The sequence below is a fragment of the Jaculus jaculus genome, chromosome 1 (genome assembly GCF_020740685.1).
Source record: "Jaculus jaculus isolate mJacJac1 chromosome 1, mJacJac1.mat.Y.cur, whole genome shotgun sequence".
Classification (NCBI taxonomy): Eukaryota; Metazoa; Chordata; class Mammalia; order Rodentia; family Dipodidae; genus Jaculus; species Jaculus jaculus.
The window spans coordinates 131,426,875-131,435,409 of NC_059102.1; positions in this window are offsets into that span (position 1 = coordinate 131,426,875).

The following is an 8,535-nucleotide window of genomic DNA, read 5'->3' on the forward strand; positions in this document are numbered from 1 at the left end:
CTGGCTTCCTTCCAGATTGCAGCCGGATCTCTCCATGCTCTGTGTCAGCAGCATATGGTGTCTTCAGCAATAGGGTCTTGCTCTTTACCTCAGGTGGGTCATCAAATGCTTTGATAGAAGTTTTTGAGATACATAGTGCCTAGAAGTTGGATTTGGTGGCATAGGCCCATAATTCCAGGTGCTCAGGAGGCTGAGGCAAGAGGATCACAAATTTAAGTCCTGCTGAACTACAGAGTGAATTCCAGGTCAGCCTGAGCAATTTAGTGAGAACTTATCTCAAAAGTAAGGACTGGTGGGTTGGAGAGATGGCTTAGTGGTTAAGGTGCATGCTTGTAAAGCCTAAGGACCCAGGTTCGACTCTCTAGGTTCCACGTAAGCCAGATGCACATGGTGGCACATGAGTCTGGAGTTCGTGTGCAGTGGCTAGAGGCCCTGGCGTGCCCATTCTCTCTCTTTCTCTCTCTGTCTCTAATAAATACATAAATTTAAAAAAATTTTAAAGAGCAAGCTTTAAAAAAAAAAAGTCAGGGCTGGGGAGATGACTCAGCCATTAAGGTGCTTGCCTGCAAAGTCTAACAACCCAGGTTCAATTCCCAGTACTCATGTGTGGTGGTTTGATTCAGGTGTCCCCCATAAACTTAGGCATTCTGAATGCTAGGTTTCCAGCTGATGGAGATTTGGGAATTAACACCTCCTGGAGGCAGTGTATTTTTGGGGGTGGGCTTATGGGTGTTACAGCTACTGACCCCTTGCCAGTGTTTGGTATACTGTCCTGTTGCTATTGTCCACCTTATGTTGGCCAGGGGGTGATGTCCACCCTCTACTCATGCCATCGTTTTCCCTTGACATCATGGAGCTTCCCCTCAAGTCTGTAAGACAAAATAAACCTTTTTTTTCCCTTAAAAAAAAAAAAAAAGCCTAATGGAGACTAAAGGTAAACAAAAGGAGCTGTGCTTTTCCACTGAAAAAATTAGATATAAGAACAGGTTGGAGGCCAGGTGTGGTGGTACACGCCTTTAATCCCAGTACTTGGGAGGCAGAGGTAGGATGATTGCTGTAAGTTCAAGGCCACCCTGAGACTACAGAGTGAATTACAGGTCAGCCTGGGCTAGTGCAAGACCCTACCTTGAAAAACCCCCCAAAATAAAAGAGAACAGTTTGAGAGAAATTATTTTATATAAAGTTTTGATTTGGCCTTACCCTCTCAAAAGTTAGATATATCATCAATTCAAGATCATCTGTTTTAGATAGCACCATTTTATCATACTCTGATTTAAGAAGGTGTAGACAAGAGACACAAACACATACTCACATCCAAACGCAAACGATCATACTCTACTGCAAATACTCCTGCTCTGACAGAGCCCCTTAGGAGATCAGCTCCATTACCTTCAGCCACAGGCGTAGGATGATTCTTCCATTTCTCCTTGGAAGGTCACAGAAGACAGTGAAACAGGTTGTCTCTAAGATACTCAAAGTTCCATTTTGACAACATTATAAGTTCAGAGTCAAACAAGAGAGTTGCAATAACACACTTTTGTTCACAGCCCCTGATATACTGAATGAGTTTAATTTGATGAACCAGAGAAATGACCCAGGGAGAAATCCTGCCATCCTTAACTCCAATTAGAGTCAAACAAGAGTATAATTACTGTATTGCTTTTGGCTCCCTTAGGGGAGAAACTATTTGTTGAAGCAGGCATAAGAGAGTTCATAGCCCTTGGAGGAATAACAATGACAACCATGAGGTAGCCTTTAGGAACTTGGTAGTTCATGAAACTTGTTGCCTTCTGAGTTTACATTGGGAAAAATATGGTTCAAAGTACAGGATAAACCAAGCTGGAGGCATAGTGTGGTAACCTGTGCTTCTTGTTCCTAAACACCATATTTTCTTTCAAAATGGCTATAAGCATTTTCGAACTTTAATTCACTAAGTTTAAAAAACTCTAATTGGAGTTAAGGGGAGGGCTGAAGAGATGGCTCAGCAATTAAGGCATCCATTGACTGAAAATAGATACTAGTATGTGCATAATAGTACTTATATAATATAACTTCTATTGCATATGTATATATTATATGTAACATTCATATCTATTCATATATGTACAAAAGATAATCTACATTTACAATAAAGATATATTAATAAAAGGGGTATAAATATAAAATTATACACTTTTACTAGTCTCTTACAGCCTATATTACATACAAAATTCTATTTTAATTGTTATATATAATTCTGTTTTAATTATATATAAGGTTGTACATAACATGGATCATATTGTTATACACTATTATTACATTGTATAATATCATAATTTCACATTTTGTCTAATTGCATATATTATTAAACATTTATATAACATATATTACTTGTGTGTGCATTGAGTTTTGCCATATGCAAAGCAAAAGATAACTCATTTTACATGTCCTTTGATTCCGGAATGCCCCATAAACTTAGGTGTTCTGAATGGTAGGTTTCCAGCTGATGTAGATTTGGGAATTAAAGTCTCCTGGAGATGGTGTATTGTTGGGGGTGGGTTTATGGGTGTTATAGCCAATTTCCCCATGCCAGTGTTTGATACACTCCTCGGTTGTTATTCTCCACCTTATGTTGGCCAGAAGGTGATGTCCACCCTCTGCTCATGCCATTGTTTTTCCTGCCCCCCTGGAACTTCCCCTTGAGCCTATAAGCCAAAATAAAACTCTTTTTTACTACAAGCTGTTCTTGGTCAGGTGATTTCTACTAGCAATTTGAACCTAACAGCAACAGTAAAGTGGTACCAAGGAGTGGGATTGCTGCTAGACACCTGACTGTGTGGCTTTCGCCTTTTGGAACTGATTTTCAAGAGGAATGTGGAAGGATTTGAAACCTTGGCCTAAGAGATGCCTTGCAGGGCTATAAGTACAGCTTGGACAAGCCTAGCAGTTTGTGTGAGAAGCTTGCTGTTATGCCCATGTCCTGAGAAGCTGTGCAGGGTTGCTTTGCATAAAAATTAACTGGTGTGAGCAAAGGGATATGGCACAGATAAAATGTAATCTTTGGGCCTAAACTGCTGCCCATTCACCTGCAAATTGTTTGAGAGATTACAACCATTGAAATTGGGCCATCTGACCTGTGATGGGACTCTTTTGAAGGGGCCTGAGTGCTCAATGACTGTCATGTTCTTCAAAGTCTGATTTATTCCCCCCTGGATTAACAAATGGGCATACTACCTGATATTGTGGAGTATAAGAAATGCAGGAAAGAGAGGGTCATTGAGTTTGCAACATGGTCATGGGCAGTGTGAAGCAGGTTTGCTGGATGCCTGCATGGAGACCCCATAGAGCCATGAGGATGAACTATAGGTTGCGGTGGAGACCCAATGGAGATGTCAGGGCCATGAGATGGCTGCCAAAGAGAGCTGCTGGCCCCGGATGAAGTTTTTCCAGGACTGTGAGTAGCCTAGCTTAAAGAACAGAATTGGAACTCCAGAGACTTGTGGTTAGAATTATCAGACTTGGAGATTTGTCATTGACTAGAGTTGTTGGGCTTGAAGCTACAGAGTTGATGTTTGCCCTGTTTAAATCTTGTATTGGTTAAATATTTCTTTGTTATGTCCAGTGCCAACTTTTGCAGTGTGTTTATTCTGTGCCATCCTGCTGGAGCTGAGCTGAAAACCTCCTCCATGTAGATCAGCTGACAGAAAGCTGAAAAAAGCTACACTGCATGCAGTTCAATGGGAGAGAGATAAATCACCAGTGGAAATACTCAACAATGGACACCACAAGCCATATATTTGGCCAACCAGGCCAAATGAGCCAACAGGTGCAATAATGGCATGTCTGTTATGGGGGAAACCAACCACCCTCTAATTTGACTTGAGGCCCGCTCCATGGGAGGGAATACTTCCCTGATACTGAAAGCCTACAACAGGGGTAGTCATGAGCCCTAGGGGTGTAACAGCTGCTGCTGTCTGGCTAAATGTATATACTATGCTCACCAAACTGCCCACTAAGCACTTCTCTTAATGTCTTAATGTTTATACCCATATATTAAGGCTACTCTCACTTTTGGTTACAGAACCTTCTCTTTTCAGATAGTAGTGACCTTGGGATGACTCAGAAGGCACCATGGTGCTGAGAAGAAGTGACAGAGGAGTGCTCAGCACTTAAATATCTCTATCACACCTTCCAAGGCTCAGGGTCCATTGTAGAACTGTACAATGCAGTACTCCGTTATGGTTTTTTGTGGGGAGGGAATTTTTGGTATTATGGCTCAGTTAAAATATCTTGAACTATGGGAATGTATGAGCATCATTGGAATTGATAAAAAAAAAAAAAAACGATGGGGGCCAGGCGTGGTGGTGCATGCCTTTAATCCTGGCACTCAGGAGGCAGAGGTAGGAGGTTTACCATGAGTTCGAGGCCATCCTGAAACTTCATAGTTAATTCCAAGTCAGCCTGGACCAGAGTGAGATCCTACCTCGAAAAACAAAAAATAAATAAATAAATAAATAAAACAAAAAAACTATGGGACTTTTAAAGTTGGATGAATGCATTGCATTTTACATCATGTATGGATATCAGTTCATGGGGGCCAGGGACAGAATGTGATGGTTTGATTCAGGTGTCCCCCATAAACTTAGGTGTTCAGCATGCTAGGTTCCCAGCTGATGGAGATTTGGGAACTAATGCTTCCTGAAGGGAGTGTACTGTTGGGGGTGGGCTTATGGGTGTTATAGCCAGTTTCCCCTTGCCAGTGTTTGACACACTCTTCACTGCTATGGTCCACCTTGTGTTGGCCAGTGGGTGATGCCCACCCTCTTCTCATGCCATCATATTCCCCTGCCATGATGGAGCTTCCCCTCAAGCCACTATAAGCCTCTTTTTCCCACAAGCTCCTTTTGGTCAGGTGATTTCTATCAGCAGTCCAAACCTGACTGCAACACCCTGGAAGCTGGCATGAGCAGGCTATGTCTGCAAAGAAAGTCCTACTTAGGGGGAAAAAAAACCTGCATTCGTTGAGCAAGTTTCAAAATGAGACTCATTGCCCAGTATTTTCCTGTTAAAGATCAAAAGGCTAGAATATTTACAATGTGTTTTTATTTTAAGAAACCATCATATGTTACTGATGACTACATAAAAAGACAAGCCTTCCCAACTCCATTGCTTTAAAGTTTTGAAGAAACACATATTTCTGTAACTGTGGGAAATGACAGACAAAAATGAACTAGCTTAGCATAGTGGCTCATGCCTGAAATCCCAGCACTTGAGAGGCTGAGGCAGGAGGATTGCTATCAGTTTGAGGCCATCCTGGAGTGCTAAGTTTGAGACCAGGTGGAGTAATATAGGAAGTGAGATTCTGTGAAGAGGAAGATGAAACAGATGAAGAAGAAGAGGAAAATGTAGAGATAAAGGAGGAGTGTAGAAGGTAAACAATCTAATAGGGGGCCCAAAAAAGAAGGAGGAAAGGTTTGGGGCACACCATTCAGAAGTGAAGTCACTATGTCAGGTTGAGAACACAAGAAGTTGATTGGTATTTCCTTTATATAGATGGATACACAACATGAATTACTAAATGTTATAAGCCCCTTTGTATATTGCATAATTTTTGTTTATCTAAAACAACATGCAACCCTTGATACTAACCCAAGTGAGAAAATCTAGACATGAATTTCATTCTAAATAAAGACAAGTATCATATTGCATTTGAGAATTCTCATCCTTTCATCTTAGTGACAATATTTGGAACATGAGGGTAAACTTTAAAGAAGACAAAATGTTCCTTAATTTTCTCCAATTTTGGTCAAAAATGAGTTCTCTTCTAAAAGAAGAAACATGCATTTCTGGTGAAATAGCTCCCTCCAGGGTAATGGGAGGCATGGTGCTCTCCACAGAAACTGATTGATGCAACCTTACCTGGTGGCATATGACTAATTCACAATGTGCTCATATATCGACATTTTCAATAAAAAATATTTTAGAAAAAATTCTCTTCAGAAATAGGTTTATGTATTTTGATATCATAACAAATTTTTCATCTATCCTTAGGTAGCTCTATTCTCTACTGATTCTTTACTCCTCATTGTGACCTCATACTTGACAAGAAGCGGCTTAGGAAGAAAGGGTATGTTTCCACTTACAGTTCCAGGGAGTACAGTCCATCATGGTGGAGAAGGCATTGGTAGCAAGAGTGATAGGCAAGGTGGGCACATTGAATGCCCAGTTAAAAATGAGAGTGTGAATAGGAAGAGTGGGGTTGGGCTATAAAACCTCAAGGTCTACCCCTGTGACACACTTTTCCAACAAGGCTCCACCTCCTAAAAGTTCTACAACCTTCCTAAACAGCACCACCAGCTCTGGACCAGGTGTTCAAGCACATGTGCTTATTTGGGACACGTGGCATCCACATTCAAACCACAGTAGGTAAGGCAAATGTTTGCAACAAATATCATTCCTACACTTGACAGAAAAGAAGACTATGTGAGAGTAGTACAGGAAAAAAGATGCACCTAAAGAGAACATTATGGAGGTCTTTATGCAATGATTATGAATGTTTTAAATTGGAGACTTCTGGAAAATGGATAAGGAAGATCAGGGGGTCAAAAAAGAAGGAGGGACAAGACTGGTGTAGTGTACTCATGACCCCAGCCGATAACTCCACTGAGGGGCAAGGGAAAGTAGAGTATAATTCAATGGGAATATGACCAATGTGCAAAATGTTCACATATTAAAGTTCTCAATAAAAGTTTTTAATTCTAGAAAAAAGAGAGAGAATAAAGAAATCAAGGAAAACATTGAAGCATATCAGTGATAAGCACAGTTACCATTAGTTGCCTTTTGGTCCATAAAATCAACAAACTGTGACTTGATCATTGATTTATAATAAATATTATTAATATTTTTGATTATTGATATTGATAATTCTATGGTCTAGAAATTTGACCTGGAATTGGCTCAGCTAGATGGTGCTTTGGGTGTTGACTGGATCCATTTGCTCTCAATGAGGATTCAGTCCTGACCCACAATCACTACATCAGCTGGTGCTAACTGCCAGCAAGAATCTTTTTGTTCTCAATTTTTTTTGCAACTTAGCTTTTGCTTACTTACATGGTGGCCACATGGTCCCAAGAGTGCCAGAGAAAGTCTTTCTAGGCTTAGAATCTCATAATCACTTCTGACAAATGCAGCTCATGAGACATGGCGAGGCTGGGAATTTCCATAATTGAAAAGAAAGAATGCAATATTGTTGGGTCCATATTTGCATTCTCTATAGTCACCTATATAATTTTTCAAGGGAGAGTCTCTGGAAGCACCACTAGAATAATGAAGAGCATGAGTAGATGACTCTCACTTGACAGCCCTAACCACTCTTCTACAGAGTGTCCCCAAAGCTAGTTTCATATCTCTGTTCCTTGGGCTATAGATAAAGGGATTCAAGATGGGCATCACCACTGTATACGTTACGGAAGTAGTTATATCCTTGACCATGGAATTATTTGAGGAAGGAAATAAATAAATAAATAAATATAATATTTCCATAATATAAGATACCAAGAAGAGGTGGGAGCCATAGGTGGACAGAAATTTGCAGATCTTCTTAGTAGAGGGAACCTTCAGAACTGTAGTACCAATGCAGACATAAGAACTTACAATGATATTCAATGTCAGCAGAGTAAACATTCCCCTCAATGAAGATAAATACTTCATTGAGGGAAGTATCCGAGCAGGACAATGTCGGGAGTTCACTGAGATCACAGAAGATGTTGGAGATACTGTTGTCAGCACAGGACAGGTGGAGTAGGTGAAGGGTATGAAAGAGACCACATATACAGGAGAAGAACCAGGACCTAATCACCAATCAATCACACAGCTCATCTCTCATGATGATGGCGTACTGTAGTGGGTGGCAGATGGCCACATACCTGTAATATGTCATCACTACAAGAAGGAACTTGTCAACACATACAAAAAGTAAGTAGTGCAAATCTTGCCAGCCCCAGTTCAATTCCCAAGGACCCAGATAGATCCTGATGCAAAGTGGTGCATGGCTATGGCATTCATTTGCATTGGCAAGAGACCTTTGGCATACACACATTACATACACACACAAATAATAAATAAATAAATACATAATTTTAAATGTTTTTAAAAAGTAAGTAAAAATGCATCTGAGAAATGCACTTCTCATAGGGGATTGGATAGGTCATGAGTCTGCATGTTTCTGAGCATCTTTGTGATAGAGACAGATGATGAGGAGATGTCAGGCAAGGCCAAGTGGCTGAGGAAGAAGTGCTTGGGGCTGTGGCGGCGACAGTCCAGCCTGGTGAGCAGAATGAGTGGGTTCCCAGCACCATCAAGTACATAACCAGAAACAGGGTGAAGAAATTGCTCTGGCCAAACGGGGAGGCCCGGGAGGAGGAGCTTGGACACATTGCTCTGGATCTCAGGCCTCCCGATCCTCTTCTCCCTGCTGGAGATGAAAGAGAAGGAAATATCGGACCCCTGAGAGACTCAATGGGTCATCTTTACAGATACATCCCTTTTTTCCAAGAA